The sequence below is a fragment of the Poeciliopsis prolifica genome, unplaced genomic scaffold (assembly GCF_027474105.1).
Source record: "Poeciliopsis prolifica strain line A6 unplaced genomic scaffold, Auburn_PproV2 SCAFFOLD057, whole genome shotgun sequence".
In the NCBI taxonomy this organism is placed as follows: Eukaryota; Metazoa; Chordata; class Actinopteri; order Cyprinodontiformes; family Poeciliidae; genus Poeciliopsis; species Poeciliopsis prolifica.
Window position 1 is genome coordinate 1759864 of NW_026562432.1, and position 23732 is coordinate 1783595.

The following is a 23732-nucleotide window of genomic DNA, read 5'->3' on the forward strand; positions in this document are numbered from 1 at the left end:
TTGCTTCTTTTACACCCATACTGAACTGAACTGATACTGCGTATCATTACACACCTAATCAGCTGCTGAATTCACATCTTACTCTAATCAGGATGTCAGCTGTGTTGCATCATGGGAGCTGTATGTGCTTTTGGAGGTCAAAGTATTGACAAGTGGATGTGAGGGGAAGAGATCTCTTTAACCACATCCAGCAGTGATGTCCTAGACACGGCATACCGGTACTGTTTTAACTGGTGCTGATTTAACGGCACTGTTTTAACATTTTCAACAAAATTTCAACATTTGTTACATTTTCTCTTTCACACTGCACTGTGTCAAAGAAACCAAATCCTTTGTAAAACCTGTTGGCCCCCTATGTGTCTATGTGTTTATGCTCATAGTATCAGAAAGTGATGCTGAAAAAAGGGAGAAAATGATGATGAGGAGACAGAAAAAGACGACACAAGACGACAAGATGCATAACCTAACCAAAACGTTCTGATAATAATAAAAACATACATACATACAACTCTACATGGACCTATTTGTCAATTTGGTGGGGGTGCCGTATATAAAGTTATATTTTCACCATATTATTCAGTCATTTTAAACAAAATATGTCATTCCAAAATAAATATGTAGTTAGCGAGACAAGCACTTAGCTTTGTGCTAAATATTGAACTAGCTAGCTACATATTTAATTGGCAAGTTAAATGTTTAGCTAGCCAGCTAAGTATTTAGCTTAAAGTCTGGTTCAGTGAAGATTTACGTACACTTGTTTTTGTGAGACAACTTTACATTTCTGACGTCTATTCAGATCTTGCAACATTTGCTGGTGAGCATTGATGTAATAATAACTGCTAATTATGTATGGAGTATTTCTTATTTTTTTATCTGTTACTTGTTTTATTTTGAAGTGAAAAGTATGTCAAGTACCCGTGATGTAAAAAAAAAAAAAAAAAAAAAAAAAAAAAAAAACTGCATTTCTCTCCACTCATCTCTGTGTTTCTGAGATGTAACAGTGAGCAAAGTGTTGGTGATGATTTTGTTTCTTCTCCAAGATCAAAGAGATGATAAAGGCGTACAATAACAGTGCAAATGGATCAGAAGGAAAAGACTTGGCTGATTTAATGAACAATCCTAAGGAAGTTTCTGCTCTTTGAAATACACAACTTATTCATGATCTGATCCTTTCCAGTAGCTCAGCTTTGTTCTGATGAGAGCTAATGCTATCTGCAGAGATTTGCAGCTCATATGTGTCGTGTTCAGGTTTAGCGTTGCCTAAGGTTATATTTTATATTCAGTTTCACTGTGTTGAAGATCTAACGGAAACATCAATGGTAATAATTCATTTCAGTTCAATTCCACATACTTTATTAATCCCAGAGGGGAATGTTGTAGCTCATGTTACACAATGTTATTCAAAGAGTTATTGCAGATGCTGAAGGGTCACCTGTAGAGCTCATGAAGAGGTTGTTCAGGGTTGTCCATCATTTTCTTGATTTCATGAGGAGGCCTTCCTTGCATTATCATCTCTCAGAGTTTTCACATCTGATAGTCTGATAAATCCAGTTTCATTTGGGAGACAAATAGCAACATTTGTTACATTTTCAGCTGCTGCAGGTCACTTTCCCACTGCACTTGAAAAACCTATTCCCCTCCTCACCAGTGGTGGCGCTGCACCAAGAACCACTGAAGGAAATGCTTTTAAAGAAGACACTGAGCACAACTTCCTGCTTCAAGAAATGTAAACAGAAATGCAGTAGTGACAAATTTTAGTGGTTGTAGGATTTCTCTTTTGTCTTTGATTTAAAAAAGAAGAAACAGCAGATCACTTCTCCTGCTAGCACTAGACTCACAATTTTGTTTTGGTTATATTTACCCAGAATGCCCTGCACTGTAGACCATTTCCTGCTTTTGAGGTGGTCCTTTGACCGCTTGACGTTCACATATGTATTTGAACCGAACCAGAGTTCATTTCAACTGAACCCAGACTGAGGTTTGTAGAGAACCAGATTTTTGCATGATAGTTCGATTGTGCATTCCCAAATAAATCTCCAAATAAACTGGACCTTCTGGGCAACGAGGTAGAGCTGGATTAACCCGGACTAAACAGTACTGATGTGAGCTCTTAGTCTCCAGAACAAAACCAGTCTTCTTCAGATTGTTGAACATTGTAAGTCCCTGACTGATGGCAGAAGACAGCAGATCTGCAAACCTTGAAGGACCTAAGCTTCCTCTAGAAGTCAAATGTAATTTTGTCACATTTTTCTCACATATTCTCTTGTAAAAGGATCCGCCCTCCACAGCTAATCTGGATGCACAGCAGTTTGTGTGTTCGGCTGATCCTCTAAACATGTATCTTAAATCTTCTTCACTCTTCAGGTCTGGAGGCAAGCTCATGTTTCGACTTTTTACATTTCTCTTTCCACATAAACATGGTTTTACCTGTCAGTGTTTCATCTGTGGTTGGGGAACAAGTTTTTTTGCAATAAGACATTGATTTTATTTTTCAGTGAACATATGTTGTTTTTTTGAAAAGAAAAACAACATATAAATGGAATATCAGTTAGGAATTATGCTTCAACACATGAAGACAAGTCGGTGTCTGTGAACAACTCAGAATCACATTCTGAGAGTTTCTTTGGTCATATCTTCCAGCATGTCATGACTTGTAGCCGCGCTCTGTTATATTTGGTTCCTGTGGGGAATAAGATAACTTGTGACAGATGCAGAAAAGAATATTTTTTGTAATATTCTGATGTAGATTATTCATATGCTTATTTTTACATTTAATACATTTCTTTACATTATAGTAACAAATCTGATAAAGTATTTCATCCTCTCTCTTATTTCAGAAGAAAGAGAACAATAATCCTCTATAAGCTCTTACAAACGTTTGTTGGAACTCTGAACTGAGAAGTAGTTTGCACAATAAGCTCTGTTTGCTAATTGCTGCTGCTGCTAGTCTGAAGGAGCTGAGCGGGAAAGACGTGGAGGAGGGCTGCTCCGCAATGTGGATGTTTGGCTTAAAAACTGCAGCTTTGACAAGGAGCTGCACCTCGAAGGCAGAGCTTGTTTCCCCCAGGCGTTTTGAAAACCCTAATGGTTGCCACGGAGATTGAAGGATTTCTCAAACATGCATGAAAGAATCAAGGTAACACTCAAGGTATGTTCTTGATGACGGAATGATGTTACAAACTAACGTAAAGCTATATAAAAAAGTTGATTGTATAAAATTCTGGTCCTTTAAAACATGTTGCTCCATCGTGTGGATTAAATTTTCCCTGAAATATTGTAGGAATTTCATCAGGATGCCTCCCTGTTGGCACCACAAAGAACTCAGTGTTCACCTTTTCTTCTCCACATGATTTTCCAGATGCTGTCTTTTCAGCACACCTTTTCAGCTCTGCCCATACATTTTCTGTGGGACCGAAATCAGTACATAAAGTCTTCATTTGCTCGTGCCTAAGCTTTGACTTGCAGACTGCCTAGAGATGTTGCTTCAATATTTCTACATGGTGTCTTTTTTCCCTCATGATGCCATCTATTTTCCATGCACACAAGCCTCCCACTGCAAAATATCCACACAACAGGATTTCAGTCAGGATGTTCTCAGGTGTTGCCAGCTCCCCCCCGCCCTGGTTCCCCCAAATATAGCAATAGTCATTCTGGCCAAACAATTCAATTTTAGTTTAATCAGAGCTCCAAATAATAAGGTCTTTGTCCCTGAGTGCATTTGTGATCTTTAATCTGGCTCGTTGATGTGGAAATAACGGGTTCTTCCTCTTGGAGTAGTGTTTCAGTCAATGTGGGTAGAGAACTTGTTCAGCATTTTTAAAAGGGGCATATGATTAAAAAAGTATTATGTGTGCCATTGTATAGAACAATCAAGTAACTATGTTACCTTCAGAAATAAAAATGCTGTCTATATACGAACATGACTTAAAATAAATTTTACTTAGTAATTTAACACCTTGAAATTTAACACCTCCGTCTTTTTAAAAACTTTTGCTCTTTTTGAAACTCTACTTTCAGGAACCCACCACAACATGGCTCACCAAATGTTAATATTTTAACAATAGTTATACCAGCTTTGCATTGAGAAATAGCTCCTATAATGTGCTCAACAGATGTGCAGTTCCACGAGGTATTTGCTAATTGCAGCAGGCTAGTCTGAAGGAGCTGATTTGGGCATCGTGGGGGAGGGCTGCTCTGTGAGACAAAAGCTTGGGAGCTCCTGCTCTGAGGAGGAGCTGTGCCTTGAAGGCGGAGTTAGATCCACCCAGGTACTTTGCACAGGTGAACGGTCACCATGGAGATTAAAAAAATTCTCAAACATCTGTGAAAAAAGTCAAAGCAACACTCGAGGTATATCTTTTAAGGGAACAAAATTATAACATGATGTACAGTTCAAATGAGTCAATTTGACAATTGACAACATTGCCCCTTTAAAATGCTGTTTTAAAATACATTCACTTTTCTTCCTTTTAACTCAAATCAACCTATCAAATGTAATAGACATTTTACTACTCAATCACATCCTATAATGGTCTTTTTCCACTGGTCTCCACTCATCTACCTACCAGTAACTATATGATAACATACCCTTGCTAGCTTGCTAGGCTTTTTTTGCATCTGTCCTGGGTAAGTGCAAATTAATCGGCAGTTGGCCGGATCATCCACTGTGGGGTTTCAGGCCATAAGCAGTGTGAGAAACTCAAAGCTGTTGCCAAGAGCAACAAACAGATCCCAGAAATATATCTGCTTTCTGGCTTTAGCTCTCCAGAAAACGGTTAGCGCTGCTAATATTAGCACTGATCGAAGAACAACACAAACTCAGAAGTCAGACGATCAGTGGATGTTAAAGAAGGTGGTCAAGTCCCAGCCTTACCTGTTGGTGAATTTTATTTCTACAAAGTTGCTACTATGGAGGAAAATACAGCAGAGAAGGAGGAGAACAGGAACAGGGTTAGCGCTGATGACAAATAGGGAAAAAGATTGAATGGAACAGGAAAAAATATCTTCAACTGAAGTAAGAATGTGACAAGATCAAGGTAAAGGTTAATCTCACAAGTAGGACAATTTTTTCCTTAATACAAACAGAAATACAAAACACATACACACCCATATATATACATACATATGAACCCTGTAAAAGTCTTTACGATTACTTTAAAAGAAGCCGATAAGAAAAAGCGAAAAAAAACAACAAGTGTGACCAGAGAGCAGTTGTAAGATGAATTCCTATCATGTCGCAACAAGGCTGCACAGTGACACGTTGCGATTGTCACACTGATAGCTGGCCTGCTGTGAAGCTTCACTTTGAATCAGACACATCTCATGTTTAAATGTATATATTATTAAAAAATAGAAAAATGGCTTCAGGGGAACAGAAACATAAAAATTAGAAAAGAGAGAAGCAACTCAACATCCCCAGAGATGAAAGGAATGTGTGATTTTTTTCAGGCATCTGAGACAATGGTACAAAAAAAACAAAAAACGGCACCCTTTTCTCCCCTTCGTGGCTCTCGTTGTATTCTAACGTGGCTGTCAGACATCAGGGAGAACAGCGTCGCCTTGGTCTGAAAGGCAAATCAGAAATCACACAAATCACAGTAAAAGAAAAAATAAAGCAGCAGAAATGCCATCTCCTCCACACACAGTGGCCTCGGAGAGGAGAGGGGACGGGAGACAGGGAAAAGAGTGAAGATTAGACAGAAGACTGACAGCCTGTCTCAGTAAATGACAGTCTGGGTCCTCTCACAGCGCTCTCCATTGAGAAGGAAAGACCAAAATATAAAGCAAGTTACAAAACTGAAAACAGTGAAAAATTGTCTTCTCCTGATCTTTTTGAATTCTCAGATCTGGACGGTGGCCCTGCTGGGACATTCAGGGTCTGTTCTGCTTTGATCGGTTACAGCTGCACTTTGTCATGTTTTGGTTGACACCTTTTTGGTCGCTGCAGTGACATTCGCTAAGAGTTCAATTTTACTGCAGTGATAACATTAATGAGCATCCAGAAGGACCGGTCTGAGTTTAGGGTCATTTCGCTCTAATAAAATACTAATTTATTAGGGTCGATTTCAAAGTTATTCACAACTGACACTATTTTCACTAAATCATTGCATGAAGGAAGTTAATAAAAAGAAAGCACAACTTTTGGCAATGAGTTTTATAGGAGGGAAGTCTCTTTGGAGCAACACACTTCACTCAGACACATCTTTTATAATTTCATATTTATATTTTCAGCCATTGTTACCATTTGGATTTACCAAATTTCTTGTGGTGCAGAATTATGACAAATTTGTTCGACAAAATGTCAAATGCCAACGACAGAGAAGTCGGATAAAACTGAATCTGAAAACAATTGGATTTAGTTCCACAAATGGGAATGGGCACAAACTGTTTTTTTAGGGTGAAAAGATCTGAATTGTGTCTTTCAGGCTGATGTGGAAGATCTGACTACATGTTGCATTTGGGCAAAGAAAGCAGGTTTGAGTCTACTATGAGCACAGCCTAAAAAACTGCACACTTGGCTCACCTCGGTTCGGTCAAATGTTGGTGAGTCAACAATAAGATTTAATGAAAAAAGGCCTTTGTTGTCAAAATATGCGTTAAACTGCATGGAGCATAAATAAATGTTGGAAGCCACTGTGACAAACATTTTTCAAAACAAGCATCTCTGGGCTAACTATTACTACAATAGATTCTAGTATTTACAATGTGTTTCTCTGCAGTTCAGTCACTTCATTTTCTTGAATGCAATCATATCCAATTTATGTGAAGCAAACTCAAAGAAGCAAATAAACATGTCAACAGTGTAAAAGTGGAAACGAAGGAAACGCTACAATAAAAACATTTAAAAACAGGGTAAACATTTCAAAATAAAAGCATGGGAATTTTGGAAGATCGCAGAGAACAAGTACGTATATACTTGTGGATATATGCTTATCCACAAGTATATACATATACATACAGTAAGGACGAGACATTGTCTGAATAATCCCATTCATGTTTTACCTAAAACTGTTTTTAGTCATTTAGCTCAAAAAGGAGCTAACAAACTTTTTTACTACTTGATCTTATTCGTATTTAGAAATTGAGTATAAATGATGTGGTTTCCACTGAAATTTGATATTTTCTCGTTTGTGTTATGTACAAGTTTTTTTTATGATGCATTTTCTTGACCCGCGTCACCAAAAACATCCACGGGAAATGTTTTAGGAAAGAAATAACAATGTCTTAGATAAAGGAAAGTGCAGTCAGGAAGTGGACAGAGAGCCAGGATGTGTTTGAGGAAAGTAAAGAAAACTTCTGGACTATAAACAGAGATCTGTGTTGGAACGGTGCCAAGATGTTTCTTACCGGCTGAACGTCATCGTCTGCATCATCATTGTTTTTGGTCGTCTATTTGATCCTTCTAAATTGTACAACAAGATTTAGATTCATTCATTAAACCTCATTCACAATGTGTCATATCAGTGCTTCACATTGATTGGATTGCAACAGTACAACAGGTTCCTCCCCTGTGGAGCTACTTTTATGGATTTCAAATGGGGATCTGACAATATTTCAAAGCATTTATAATCTAGGTTACAAATTAATTCAATCGTAACTCCTCTGAAGTTTATGTTTGAAAGAACTTCTGCCATCAGGAAGGAGAGTGTCTAGCTGGTTGGTCTTCTTGTGACAAATCCTTTGAGTTCCAAGTTTTGAGCCACTTTTGGAGTGAAACAGATATGAAATATTCACAAGCTGTGGCGGGAGAACAGTGGGTTGGGGCTTTCTCTCTCTAAAATGTTAAATAATTAGTGATATCAATACCAGATTTCTGTCTAAAACTACTACCTGGGCTGCATTAGCATACCTCAGGTCCCTCAGAACCAGGAGGTCAGTGATCGTCCTCTCTCACGGGTCCGACACAGAGACAGATGCTCACATCTTTTTGTCTACTTTCTGGGCTGCAGAAACAGCAGCTGGAGGAAATCCATTTCACTTAGGCATCCAGGCTCCAAACAGAAAGGCCTCAGCTGAGAGTCAAACCTGCCAACTGCTGCAGCACCAGGCTGCCTCTTATCCAGGACCCACACAAAAACAAACTTACTGAGGCAACAGAAGTGAGAGAAAGTCTGATAGAAACAAAGGAGCAGTAGGTTTTCATTAGAAGTAAAACCACAGTGCTGTAGAAAGGTACTTGGTCATCAGTAGATTTTTTTTTCTCTGGTTTTGCATTTTCAAGCTGACCTGGGAAAATGTAACCTTAAAGAAATTGAGAGTGTGTTTTAAGAATTTTCGGTGGGATGATCCATTTTATATTTTACTGACCTGGACATCAGTAAAATATGACGCCTGTCATACCACTGCAATGAGTTGAGAATATTGATGGTCAGTAAAATGACAGAATGACACAAAGAATCAGAAAATGGGACGTAATGTGTTGCTATAAATTGTCAACACTATGGCAGCCAGACAACAAGGTCCAAGGTCATCACATCTTACAGTAAAAAGCCTTAATTTAGAAACTATCAAGAAAATAGGATCTAGGTCAGTTCTAGCTTGATTTTGACAACCTTAACACGTACGTATATGTGCAGTGCAGTTCGATGCGTTTCAGTTGCAGTTAGCGTTAAATAAGTCGAGCTACACAACAACTCTGACAGATCGTCAGTAGAGCAGGTGTTTCAATCAGCAATTATATTCAAAATTGCAAAACAAACTTCAAGATTGAAAACAAAACTGCGATGGACTGAATGTTCCGTTTTTTTGTGTTTTTTTTACATACTTGTGCTTTTTGGTGTTTATTCCTGACACAATTATTCTTTTAACTAGTGGATCTGTTGTCAGCCGGTTGCCATAGCAATGCATCGGTGAAAAAAGCTAGGACAAGTTGTTTGTCTGCTGTTTTTTTCTTGTTTGTTATGGCTGGGGTTTATTCTTGTTGTTGTGTTCTTATGTGTTAAGGTTCTAAAAGTTCAACATAGTCATAATCAAACACTTATGACATCTTTCATAAGGCTTAGGAGCCAAAGTCTGTTCAATTTGAACAAATCATGGCTCCTGTAGTGTAGTGGTTATTGTAGAAGTAAATTATGGTTCAACCTTGAACAGAAATTTGTTTAGTCCTCTCTTGCATCTTGAGAAAAAGCAATTCACAATGTTTTACCTGTGAAAACATTGTCAGTTTTTCCATCTTTAATTTAAGACATGTTTTGTAAAAGTCGGATAAGAAATAAAGGAGTTACAAGCATTGTTGGACAGATTCCTGCTTATCCCTCATTGGAGCAGTTTGGTTTGATCGCGGCGGCAGGAGCACGTTGCTAACTAGAGCAGCTAGGAGGCGATGTTGATTCTGACGCAGGTTGATTTTCATGACTTATTGAATCAAGACGCTAAATCATCTTTTGAAAACTTTATTTTGTGTATACACATGTTCTCTCTGATATAAGATGTGATCTTATGATCTTAAAATCTAATAATGTAGAAGTTAACTTTGCATGAACAAGTGGGTTTGCAGTATCTGCTTTTCCACAAACGACTCACAATGTGATCCAGAACCTCATGTCAGGCGCTGAACTGGCACTAGATTAGCTTTGAACCGTTGAGCCCGGCCTCGTGGTGTTGAACATATTTGATCTAACCAAAGAAATTTTTCCTTCAAAGCCCTTTATGATCATTATATCTATCATATAACATGTATCTTTTATCTGTGTATGATCTAGATTCATATTGAAATCACATGGCACGTATTTTTTTGTTTGTTTTTTTTCTGCAGCGTAGCGTAGCGGTCGGCCTCTAAATGGGTTATTGTGGAATAGAATGGAGAGAAGAAAGTTAAAGCGTTCCCCCCGCGAGACCACTCTGGTGTGTTGCCACAAGTTCCCAGCATGCACCAGTGCCTGTAGGCACCTGCTGATTATTCAATGGAGGTTTAGCTGGAGGCAAAACTTGGATTGAAGCACTCAAAGACACGCTGGTTGGAGAACCCGGCCTGACAGACAGAACCGCGGTCTGATTCATCCACACATTTATTTTTTTATTTATCTCAGAGTCCGGCTCTTTGCTGGGGCCCCATGGAGGCTAATGAGCGCCAGGACAGCGAGCTACAAAGGCTGACCCACAGCGCCGTGGGAAACATGAACAGATAATGAATCTTTTATTTGCATAAGTCTGGCATGAGGGCGGAAACTATAATGATAAAACAGTGAATTAATTAGCCACTGTAATCGTATGTTCTCCAACTTTTATTCTCTGCGGGCGTAATTAAGATGTGTTTATTTGGTCACAGTTTGCTCTTCAAGGAGGTTACATAGCTAATCGCCATTATATTCAAGACGCGCGCTTGGTGCAATTATCTCGACTAGCTGCTGCTACACGAGCCGCCGCGTAAAGCCGCCACCTCCAATTACTGATTTCAGAGATAAAAAATTAGGACATCCGGTGTTCAGTGGACTTGTCAGAGCCAAGTCATTTAAGCAGGAGGAGTTGAAGACGAGGCCTTCATGTCAGAGACGGGAAAAAGTGGGAAGGAAATTTTAATTTGCTCTTATCGTTTCTAATATTCATTGTTTGACTCTTTCAAAAAGCATATCAATGCTTGGGGAAATTAGACAAATATGAAAAAAAATACTGATTCTGTTGCATATAATTATGCCATTTATTAACAGATTTAACTTAAACATTGCAAGGTTTTTTTTTTTTTTTACATTTTTGTCATGGTGGATCAAAGCGCCGACAACAGCTGCTGAATGGAAAAGTGAAGGTTCATGTTTTAAGAAGAAAGCTAAAAAAATCTTGATCACTTCAGCTTGACAATAAACAGAAAGGAAAATAAAAACAGGAATGTAAATAGCTGGTGAGAGAATTAGGATGAGGGAACACAGGTGGGCTTGATGACTGAGGATCTGGAGCCAAGAGGAGAAACATATTTGATAGTTATGTAATAATATTTAAAAAAAAACATTAAAAACAAAACATGGCAAGACAGGAACAAGAAGCCTGAATAAAACTGAATAAACTAATGAGGAAGGATGATAAGAAAGACATGACAGGAATAATACAGAGAGTAAAAACTAACGATCAGGCTAAAGAATACAATATGAAACTAGACATGACAAAAGCTGACAAGTCTGGAGTAAAAGAAAAACCTGACAGAATATGAAAAGACTTTAACTAGGAGGGAAAGAAACAGAATAAAACAACAGAAAGAGCCAAGAGAGGCCAATCAGGAAAAAGAATAAAAGATAAAAACAGATGCAACTATTAAAAAAAATAAGAACCCATGACAAAAACCACAAATCAAAATCCAAACACCAAAGAGTCAAGAGGTATTTCAGTAATTTCCATTTAGCTTTGCTTCTTTTCTTATCATTCAAATGTCATTTTACTTTTTGGGTCCCTCTATATTGTATTCAAATCCAGTTACTTGAAGTAACTGGATTACTTGTATTGTATTTAATACACGTATTAAATACAAAGATCAGGAAGCTAAACTCAAAAAACAAATTATGCCACAAGTTGAGCAGCAGAGTCAACTAATTAACTACAAACATGAAAAACTGGCCTCCATTAATACCAATCACCTTTTGGTGGAGGCGGTGGGATGCTGCGGGGCGACATCATCTCAGCGCAGAGGGATGTCAAAATGAGATTCTGCAATTGGAGGGAATCTGATTTCTACCATCCTAGGCGGAGATGTTCGCCTCCCATAGAATGTAATTTATGTAGTTTGTCCAAAATTATTCACAAAGGACAAAATGTTTTGTAGAGACAAACCCAAAACGATCTGCAGTAAAGGGTTGAGCTACATAATGATATAGATACACAACACTCTTTAAAAATGTTTATCTGAGAAATATTTTGAGAACTATGGATTATTTTCCTCCAACCTTTAAAGGATTTCTTTGTGCTCATCTGTCACAAAACGTCCATAGAAAATGCATTCAATATTGTGATAGCACTGTTAAAAACATGTGGGAAAGTTCAAAAGGTGCATTTTGAGCAGTCTTGAATTTTTGATCACATTCACTTCCTTGACTTCGGGCCACAGAATTAATAAAATGATCCGTATTGAACGTGATCCCCTAAGCAGAGAACAGACCTGACCATGACCAAGATCACACACACCGCTGCAGCATCTGTTGAGTTTTTCTGTTTTGTATTTGTCAAGAACAGCCGCACTGAACTCTGCTGTAAAGCCCTCAGAACTCAACTAGGCAGGAGGCAAGCCGTAATCAAACTTGACATTTATTATCTAAACCAAAAACAGTGAAGAAGCGGAGAATCCTGAGGCAAAAACTCCACAAAGCTACGCTGAGCAATGAGAAAAGTCATGAAAAAAAGTCATGAAAAATATAACCAGGGTCTGGCAAGATGTGTGAATGCTAAAGAGGGGTATTGTCAGAGTGGGAACAGGTGAGTGGTTTGGATCAGGTGGAAACGAGGCGATGGAGAAAATGGCTGCCATCACTAATAACGACCAAACTTAGAAAACGGTGTCAGGATGGGAAGCAGGGAAACCTTCACCCTGCAGAAACAAACTGGAACTAGGATAGTTATCAAAGGCTGCCCAGGTCTACCCAGCAACAAAACAAAGGCTAAAGATGCATATGGAATATTAGTCATATTCAGTACGAACATCCCAAAGGTTCAGCACAGTCTTGGTGTTAAAGGTATCAGTCTAGTAGGAGCTGGTTTTAACGTAGAAATATAAATATAAATGCGTTGCTCATGAAAACTTTTCAGCTTTGACAGACGTGGAAGTGTCTCATACCAGACATTAATAAAATGTGTAAGACTATTTACTCAGGTGCCTCAGATTTGTATCTATTTAACTAAGGATATTTTAGTAGCTTGTGATATTTGCATATTTAACACTTTAAATATGGAAGATCAAATTTTATGCATGCAATAAATTACAGCTGCCACTATTATGCTTACAGCTTCTGAGAGGACAGTGACGTTCCTGACAAGTATCGCTCTAAAATAATTAGAATCATTAAAAAAAATAAAAAATAAATAAAATCATTGTGATTTTTATCTTTATTTTTTATGATTATTTTCTACCATGAGGTTGGGATGGCCTGTGAGGCTGGAGTTGCAGCTCCATGGCGGAGCAAGCGTTAAGCACCTCAAATGGTCGACACGGGCGATTCAGGTATACCTCAAACATGCAAGAAAGAATCAAGGCAAAAAAACAGGTTTGCTTTTGATGAGGCAATAACATTATAACGTCATATAACGCTCAAAATGTATATAACCTCCCCCACTCTCCAATTAAGTGATTACTTGACTCTACAGGTAATTTAAACTCTGGTTTAAGGAGAACAATTATATTTTTACATTCAGCTGGTACAGGCTGGTTTTCAAAGCTTTTTTTCCTGATAAATGATGTCATTTGTACGCCCTCAGCTTACTTTATTATTCTTGTATGTGGCTGATTTAGATGTATTATCATTAACAGTGAAGTTTGTTTTCTGAAATGAGACAGAAACAACGTACAAGGAAAACTCAATAAAAATTTTTTCTTATTGACACTTTCAAGAAAATAGCATGTCAAAATTATTTATTCTCTTAATGATGAAACACTTTTAGAGAATATGAGCACCGAAAAGAGGCAATCCTTAAGGAAATAGAAGCTATTGGTTGCATTCTGATCCTTTTATCCCAGTTAAAGTTTGTGCGAGTATTTCTCATCCTTCATTATTTGTTTCGGGGGGGCAGAGAAAAAGACCAAAGAATGACAAGTGAGTGGATTAAAGAAGCGATTACCAAACGCCTTGAGCACAGAGGGAGACGGAGAGATGAAAAGTGCATTAGAGGATGACAAACTTTTGTTTTAACAAACAAAAGTGTCCTCAATGCAGGACAAATAGATTGTCATTTCATCCTTCAATTGTTTTTTACTAAATAAAATCCATTTGCATTTTTCCACAAATGAATTCATTCTTGTGCATCCACTAAAAATGAACATAAAACGATCTTGACACACTGATTTTATTTTTTATTTTTTGTCCATATCCAGTTTTATGTCTCCTCTCTTCACTGATCTGTGCTGCGTCTTCTCATCTCCCTGCATGTCCAACGCAGACCAAACCTGACGGTTAGTTCAATCGGAGCTGAAATAATGCCACAAGCTTTTGATCGAGAAGAACTATAGAAAACTGATTTGGATGTTTGATTCCACCGAGGAGCAACAAATGAAACTAAAATTTAACATCACTTTATCTACACTTCAATCTCCATACTAAGTCATTACAATTGTGGCTGTTGTCAGTAACTCATAGCTCCTATGAAGATAATGAATTAAATGGACTCACACATTTTTCCTAATTGATCGATGACAATTGATCTAGAAGGAAATCTAATTAAGAAAGGAAATTATGAATCAGAAATAAACAAGTCTGAGCTGTGATGGGACTGACGGTGTTGACGCCGTCACTGCTCCGTAAGAGTGTTGAACAAATGACTCATTAGAGAACAGATCATATAGAAATATGTTGCTGACACAAAACAACTTGTGATCATTTGTTGGGTTTGAAAAGAAGTGCAACATTGAAGCTCAGTGGCTGGAATGTCTCCCTCCCGTCAAATCCCAGGGCTGCCATTGTTCATCGACGAGTCAGAGACACAATAAGGGGCAAAGTGGAACATGCAAAAAAAAAAAAAAACTGCTCTCATGAAGAGCCAGATATTGCTTTTAAGTAATTACCAGTTGTGAGATTTGAATGTCAAAAGCAGGAAATGTCAGCCGCTGCTGTGTAATAACTGACACTTCAGTCATTCTAAATAAGGTTCACATTAATCCCCAAAGATTTCATTATGCTGGTGAAAAAAAAAAAAAAAAAATCAGGATTCAGAGTCAAAGCAAAGATTTTTAGCATGTTATTCTAAGAGCAATAATTTCAAGGTGGTGTTAGTTTAAAACAGTTTTTAATTATTCAGTGTAGAAGCAACATGAGATTTATGGCAGTCGTCAGTCCCACCCAGCTGTGAGAACTATTAATACCACTTTACCATTACAAAGTTGTAAACGTGAATATGTGAGTGGATTGTTGGCAGTTGACTGGTTATACTTTTCCTCCACCCAGTTTGGAACAAACGATTCATGTTGAATTGTAATGGTGTTCGCTTTTCTCAGAACAAAGTCGTGTTTCTGTCGCATTTATTGTCAATAGAAACTATTTTGCTTTTATTGGACTGTGTTTTTTGGGTCCAGAACGTTCCTAAGGTGTTCCACAAACGGCGTTCCACAAACGGCGTTCCACAAACGACGTTCTGTAAAATCTGCTGCTCTCTAACTGAACCCTGCTTTACGCTGCTCTACATATTTGCTCCTCTGAGCTGCTGTGATCAGTGATTATCATAATTCTCTCTTCATTTTCACTCATGCTTTTGTTTTGATCATTTGTTAAATGTGTATTTTCTTGGTTTTCCCCTTTTGCCTGCTGCTCTTTGTGTGTCATTGTTGGCGTTTTGGATTTGTTTCTTTAGATTTTATGTTTCTTTCAGTTTAGGTTCAGGTTTTCTCTTTTGTTTTGTTCATTTTTCCACCCCACCCTTTGCACCTGCTCCCCTTTCCAGCTGTTATTCATCCCTTCCTTTACCCCCACCTGCTGCTTTCTCCAGCTGCTTCCACCCACCTGTAATTAGCTCTTCTTATTCTTCTGTGTTTCTGCTCCCTCTTCTGTATATTTAATCTCTATGGTTAGGTTCTGCACTGGCTCCCTCCGTTGCGTTCCATCCATCTCTGTGGTTTTCACTTTGATTACAGTTGCCTCTTTCCTGTAAGTCTTTCTGCATTCAGTTATATTTTATAACTCTTCTGATCTCCTGTTTGCAAATTAACCACGCATGACAATCTGAGTAAAACATACAAAGGTTTGCATTCATGACTTGGTGAAAAGTGGAAAAGCTCCAGAGGGGCTTTAAGTGTCAACTGCTCGAAACTCTCTGGACTTCAAAACAGTCAGAAAATGGCCGTCAGCGTCTTGAACGTGTTTCTGGTTGCCCACAGCGCTCAATAGAAGCCTCCAGGAAGAAGGAAAGGACTGATGAAGCTCTCATCTTAAAGCGACTTGTCTGTCATCTCGGTGTGAGCAGAAACAGAAATATGCTGTGATTATCTCACAGAGGTCAAGCAGAGCGCATGGAGAGCGAAGAGGTTTGAAACGCGCTGACGCTTCCAAATGTGGATCTGGTTGTAGCAATAAGGCTGGTTTAATTATTAATTCAACATTTTTTAATAAAATATCTGTCTTACAAAAAAAAAAAAACTCTCTTTCAAGAAATCCGGAGCGCAAAGCGAGAACCTTGATGGATTTATTCTAAACGAAACAAGAGAACGACGTCTGGACAGCGAGCGGCTTTGATCGGCCCGTTTGAACATCACAGCTCCTCTCTTTTGTTGCGTATCCCCTGCTTCATCTTCAAGCGGCTTTTGTCTCGCCGTATCTCATCATCTCCTCAGACAGCCGCCCTCCACGCCCCCCTCCACGCCCCCCTTCACGCCCCACCCGCTCATCGTCTTGAGACGTTGCTCCCGCTGATCGTCGTGATAACGGGCCGCGTCACGCCGCCGCGTTTATTGCCTTGTTTCTGAGGAGCCACATGTCGGGACTTTTCTCTGCTCTCTGTTTTGCTGTAAGGTTTGGAAACAGGTGCTAATTGATTTTTTTAATTACGTGCGGTAGGAGGCAGGAGAAGCGGCCCAGAAATACTTTGATTTATTCTGCAGAGGATTCCGGTTTTTTATTAAAGAAAAAAAAAAAAACACAAAAAAGTCATAACAGAAACACCATGAGATTAATTGCACCTCACTGTGTTCGCTGTATGCACAGGCTGGGAAATTGTTCAGACTACAGATGGTTTGGGATTTTATAAGAAGTTCATGTTGCCTGTTTTTTCATGATGTCTGTCAGCTGGAGCCAGAGGCTGGAGCTGAGGATGGAGTCATGGTAGGAGTTTGTCCTGTAACCAGTGGGGTTGTCCGTTCGAACCTCCACTCTGTCTGTCTCAGTCGTTGCATCAGTGTGTGAATGTGTGTGTGTGTGTGTGTGTGTGTGTGTGTGTGTGTGTGTGTGTGTGTGCTGGGTGTGCGTGTGTGTGTGTGTGTGTGTGTGTGTGTGTGTGTGTGTGTGTGTGTGTGTGTGTTTGGGTGTGTGGACGGGTGAATGTGGCGTGAAGCACCTCTGGACCAAATAAAGTCAGGCACTAAGACCAAACTGATTTACACAGGAAAGGAACAGTTGAAAAAACAGCACTTTCAGGTTTTTGGGTTTTCTTGTCAGTTTTTTGTGGTGAAAAAAATGAAGTGCAACATGAATCCTGTCAAAAAGTTCCCCTACTGTCACAAATTCACATTTAACTCCTTCTGTTAAAGGGTAGGTATTATGCCATTTTGTTAAATAAAAACCCAAAGTAACTCTGATTCTTTCAGTTGTGAGAAAAAGGTTATAAATGTCATTTATTTTTTATATTTTACTCTACATCATAGATGTAACTAACACTTTGAAATTGGCCTCTGTGTCTTTAAGAAGCGTCTCCTCTTTCCTCCATGCCCCCTTCAGCATTTCATCACAACAATGCTCCTCCTTGATGCCATTTACAGCCATTCCTAGGAGCGTTGTTTCATTTAAGAATACATTTGGATTTAAACTTGAACTGGTATCGTGAGGTCAACAGACTCACAGTCCAACGAGCTGCTAATTAACTGCTGCTGCCGCTAGTCTGGAGGAGCTGAGCTCTAAGGGGGAGCTTTGGGTAAATGGGTAACGCTTTGCATGAGCAAGCATTTAGGAATCCCTCATGGTTACCATGGAGAAACACTCTGGGTGTGTATTTGATGACAGGATGATGTCATAACATAAAGCTCAAAAAAGTCAAAATCCCTCGTATCGCCTCAATTTATTGAAAATGAAACAGAAATTGTTTATCGCTTTGCTGTCACACATATGCTAAATGACTTGCATGAAGCTCATACTAATATATTTATATCAACTTTTTTCCAAACTTGTGATGCTTTGGAGTCCCTCTGGGGATCATGACATTAGAAAAGTTAAAACGGTTAAACTTCATTTGGACTCAATCAGAGGCGGAACATCCATGAAGTGTGTCCTCTTTTTGAGATCAAAGTTTTAAGCTGCTTCGCATAAAACCCAAAGCCAACTAATCTGGAATTACACCAACAGATGTATTCATTGCTATTAAGATATTATCTACTTTTAACAGAACTTTACTAAAAATACTATGAAGTATCTATTTAACATAAACAACATATTGGTTTTCCAACTTTGCTTACACAAAACCAAAACACCTTTACTCTTCTTTAGTTATGATTCCTCTTCTCTTATGTGACTGCTCTTTTTGTTTTTCTTCTTCCGCCTCTCCTTCCTCACTTGTATCCTTAACTCCTCCCCCCTTCGCGGTGGAGCGCTGCTGCCTCGGCGACGCATCAACTCCCCCAACAGTTCTTTTTCTTTTTTGCTTTATCTTCCTACTCCGTTTACATATTCACGCTAGAAATTTTCCTCCCAGGTTGCGTCTAAATAATACAGATCCAGTGAACATTTGCGAGCTGTGAGACAATCCGGACTTTGGTAAAGAATAACTGAACACGCTCCAGCCGTCTGAAGACGCTGCCAGGGGAGGCGGAACGACGCCGAGTCACATCTGGAGGCCCACTTTTCTCAACCTCCTTTCTTCCAGGCCGGCAGAAGCGCCGCACACACACTTCCTCTCCTCCCTCCTCTGGTCCGCTCACGCCTGTTGTTCTGCTTACAGCTTCATTCTCTAACCTTCAGCTTCTTCACTCTGGCCTAGTTAAGAGTTCGTTTGCATCATGAAATCATAAGAAGTACTTGACAGGTTTTAACCGAGGAACCCTGTCTTCATTTTGAAAGTTTCACTTAATTGGGTGAAGTTATTTCTTAAAATCTACAATAGTTTTTCTGTTGGCCTGCCCTTCATTTCTTCGAAGTGGGTCAACCTCTGAATCTATCACCAAGATTTTATTCTTCATCCTCACTTAAGAATAGCTGTATTCCTTATCATCTTTAATCAGTCAAATATATATATCTCCCCTGATGACATTAACGATATCCAAATGCGAGGATGTAAAATCTTAATGCTTCATCTGTGTGTTAGTGTGTTTTGTGTACTGTGTGTGTATTAAATGTTTGTGAAATGTGAGAGGAGGAGGAGGAGAAAGCACAACCCGCAGAGATTGGGATCTGACATGGAGGCTTTGAAGCTGTGTTCATGTAGTAACTGTGGATAATTGATCCATGCCTTTGATTCCACTTCCACGTCTCTCCACGGGTTAAACACCATTTCACAACATTTGGGTGAAATTCAAGAGCTGAAATGAGAGGACCTCTTATGAGCTCTGAAGCCAACATTGTGATTGGCCTCAAAAGTTTTTTTTTTCTTTTTAGATATAGAATATGAATCTACAGCACTGAAGATCTTGAAAACAGGATATCAGCAGGATTCAGCAAGTCAAATTTGAGACTTTGTAAAAGCATTTTTTGAATGCCACCATGAATCAAATTTAAGACTAAAAAACTATCATGTAATCCTGCTGTGTTGGATTGAAGAGTCTCATGGAACGAATGTCTTGGCGACCGGCGATAAGTTTTGACTTAAAACCGTCAATACATGAGAGAGGACGTCACTTCTTTACAATGAGGCGACAATATCTTGCCCTCCTTCAGTCAATGACCAATTACTTTCATTCATGTGAAATTTTACGTCTGTGCATGTAGAGATGTGTGGGTGGGCTGGAACTGTGATGTGAGAAAGTCAAAACCTGTTCAAATTTTCTGACAGTAATTTTCTCCGTCACTGCTGTCATGTCTCATATGTTGGGTTTCCAGTTGCTTCCAGTGGCAACTAGAAACAATATACCCCTGCCCTGTCACTGCTGCCCTGGGTAGTGTGGGAATATTAGCAGCTAATTAGCAGTAGCTTCAAATGATTCAGACTTTTACCTGGTGAAAAAGTCCCAAGAGAAAAAAAAAGTACATATGAGAATATGAGATTCAATTGTCCTGTCAGGACAAAACTTACAAATTGTAATTTTCTTATTTAAGGCTAACTCGTATTTATTTTTCATGGATCTAAGACATTTTAAAGCCTTAATTTCAGATTTCAGATTTCGGATTGCAGATATTTTAAGACTTTTAAAGAGTGCATAGACACCCTGATTTGGGCCCATCTGCCACTGAAATAATATGTAACTTCACGGTATTGTTATGTTATTTATTTTTGGAGTCTAAGCAACCTTGAAAAATGACTGGATTCACTCCGCTACATTCGTCTGTGACTCACTCTTGGTGCCTGTTAAGATGCTTGTGTAGGTCACATGATATGTGTAGCAGAGAGAAAAGTGTGAAAAAGTTTTTTTTCTAAAAACAAAGCCATAAGCAAGCAAGATGAGTAAAAAACAAACAAAAAAAATATGACCACAGGTATATTTGACATGTTTCAAATATACCTGAACTTTCATTTTTCTGGCTGGTGCATGACAATCACCTGATTGGTTCATTTTTGAGGGTGAGGTTTGTTTTTAATTATTTTTATTGTGTATATTTGCAATAAAACGTTTACATTAAACACTAGCAAGACAGAAGAGGTAGAGCTCAGTGGGAAAAAAGTGGGAGACATTGCTGATTGGACGGGATCTTTTGGCTTTAGGTCTTTTGTTAAAAATATGAACGTCACCAGTTATGCAAGCACAGATCTATTTGTTTTTGTGGTGCAATCTTATCTTAAAGTGCATTTTGAAACATATTTAATGTTTCAGGAAAGTGTGTTTGGCCTTCGTGCTCCTGTGGTTGAAATAAAACACACTTTACTCTGCAGCACAACCTTCTGGTCTGATTTATAATTCAGTTTGAAGTTCCAAAGTTAGGAAACACAGAACTGGGTTTCTTTTTCTTCTTCAACTTTTCCTGGAATGAAGCCATGTAAGAAAAGTCCAATTTCTGAATGAAAAACCTTGATGGTTGACAAAGAGACATGCTGAACACACTGAGCATGTGTGCAAAAAGTCATCTTTTTGCAACTTCCTAACTAAAAGGAACATAGTTCCTAGATTGTTCGATGCAATGACATGTGGCTGGAAAACACAAAATGCTTTCCCTTTAAATTCCACATCTTATGGATTTCATTCAGCTAATGCTTTCTTGTTTCCATGCTGCAGACTTGTTGCGCTTTCCCTCCTGGTTGCCAGGGTCCATGATCAATGCCCAGCCTTTTACTTTCCCTCCAGCTTACCAAAGCTTTAACTACTACACATGCACTGCATTTCTCTTTTACTGAAACTCCTGCATCTTCTGGCTCTGTGCCAAAGAGACACCGTTTGCCTTAAAATGAATACATCATCATACTGACATTTCCATAGCTTCACCCAAATCCCTTGATGGAAGTGATATAATCCATTTCATGAGTTTGCATGATGTCAGGCTCCATTTTCTGGATGCACTGGCCTCATCCACCATACACACCAAGACCTTTAAGCTTCCGTTGCTTTTGTTACTTCAAATGTTTAACCAAAGACTCACATCTCTTATATATGAAAGAAAAAAATAAACAGCTCAGGTAGACGGGTATCTCCACTCTTTTATAGGATCAAATATGTAAGTCAATTAAAAATATTAATGAAACTCCAAATATTTTTTTTTTCATACTTTATAGTCTTTTCAAACTTTTTTCCAGTCTGTTTAAAACAAGCTCAGAAAAGCAGCAGTGCAGCGCTGGGAACTTAGACTCTCAATTCAAAACAAGTGCAGTACATCAGACAGCTCTCTTAACTTGAAGCTCTTCAAGCAGAACCCTAGAAGTCTGCATGCGGGAAAAGGAAAAGCTGAGTTGACTCTCGTCTCACCCCAGGCTTTGAGGAGCGCTTCACAGACAAATATGTTCATCTGAAGGAGACAAATCTGGAGGTTTGACCTTGTCCACTGTGGACAGAAGGAACTCACTTGCACTAATGTGAATCAGTGGAGTAACTGGCACGTCGGAACAAAAACTTTATAAACTTCTCCTGTTTTCTGTTGCTGCTAAGCTGGAGTAGAGTGGGAATGTATCCATCCATACCCCTTTGTCAACCTCAAACCAGACCTTTATTTGAGTTTTAGGTGACAAACCAACACAAACTACATCATTGTGAGGCAGAAAAAAGAATAAAAAAACACGGTTTCAAAAGTTTTTACTCCTTCCATTTTATTTTATTTTATTTTGTTTTTTGTAGAACTGACTCTTGCAGGAGTTTCTGCAACAAGTGATTCATTTTCAGGTTTGTACCATTCTATCTGAACTCTTGCTGTAGGTCACGGTGCTTTTACTCCAGTCCAGATGTCAGAGGAAACAAACTTTGGTTCATTTAAAGTGAACCAAACTGTTCTGGTGTAAAAGTACATTGGCCAAAAAGTTTCATTTGAGTCTCATTTGACAAGAGCGCCTTTGCTTTGTTCCCCACACAGCTTGTGACTTACCACAATGGACAGATGCATGGAGTCCAGGGCCTTTTTGGGGCAATAAGTAGATTTTCATTCAAAAGCAGGAGTTTTAAAAGCGGTTCCAGCTTTTATTTAGTGAATTTAAATATGAAATAAATATTGAGGTTTTAAAATCGTCTTGCATTCTCATCTAAAAAACCTTCTATTATCTGATTGGTCAGTCAGCATCATAGCCTGTTCTATATTGACTGTGAAAGACTCATTTGTGTTTAAATTGCTCTTCAGATGTACTGAAATCTGTGTCCATCAACATGAACACACTCCTCTTCCTTCCTTGCTTTTTTCACCAGATCAGGCTGCAGTAGGAGAAATAAACACACACTCGCACACACGCACACACCTTCACAGCTCATCGATTCAGAGTACACAGTAGAGTAGCTCCTTGACACTGATCTATACTCAGCGATTTATTACTCCCTCTAATGAGTGAGGTGAGACGGCCGCTCACAGCAGCTCCCCACCAAGCCTCTGCAGCGCTGCACCAAATTACATCCATCGCATCTCGACAACAACGCCAAACAGATCACCTCGCTCTGCCTGCTGCGTGCACACCCTGTCTCTGACTTCACATTCTCCCCCCTAAAATTGTTCATATGCATTATGTATTTCAAACCAGGACACGGCGTGGCGTTCACAGCTAATCCATATTGGAAATGCTGTTGGAGAGCGGTTAAGTAGCCATTCGTCTTTGCAGAAGTCGACCAGTGAGGCACATTCTCTTCATCTTCCTGTAATAACTCACTGGGAATATGAAGAATCGGGGATCACAGAGGAGGAGGATGAATTGGGCTTCGGTGTTTTTAAAGCGCACAGCGTTTGATGCCAACTTTCACAGAAATGTAGAATGATCTCTCCTGTATGGGCATTTATAAGCCACTGAGTGAAGACCAAGCATGATGCTGCAGAAAATGGAGTTTCAATTCAGACAACATATCCCTAATTAAATAGTAAAAACACTTGGTTTTCTCACTCCTGATTATTTTGTGCTAAATCTGTAATATCCTGCCTCTGATGTCATGCTCCACCCACGTGAAAAAAACAATTGGATGAAACATACCAACCACCGAGATGCAGATGGAGGCTGCACAGTGGGAACGTTGCACATGTACTAATCGTGAATAGGTAATTGTGTGTGTGTGTGTGTGTGTGTGTGTGTGTGTGTGTGTGTGTGTGTGTGTGTGCTTGAAGTTGGCAGGCGGAAACATGGCAGCTACGATACCAACCTCTGCGCTC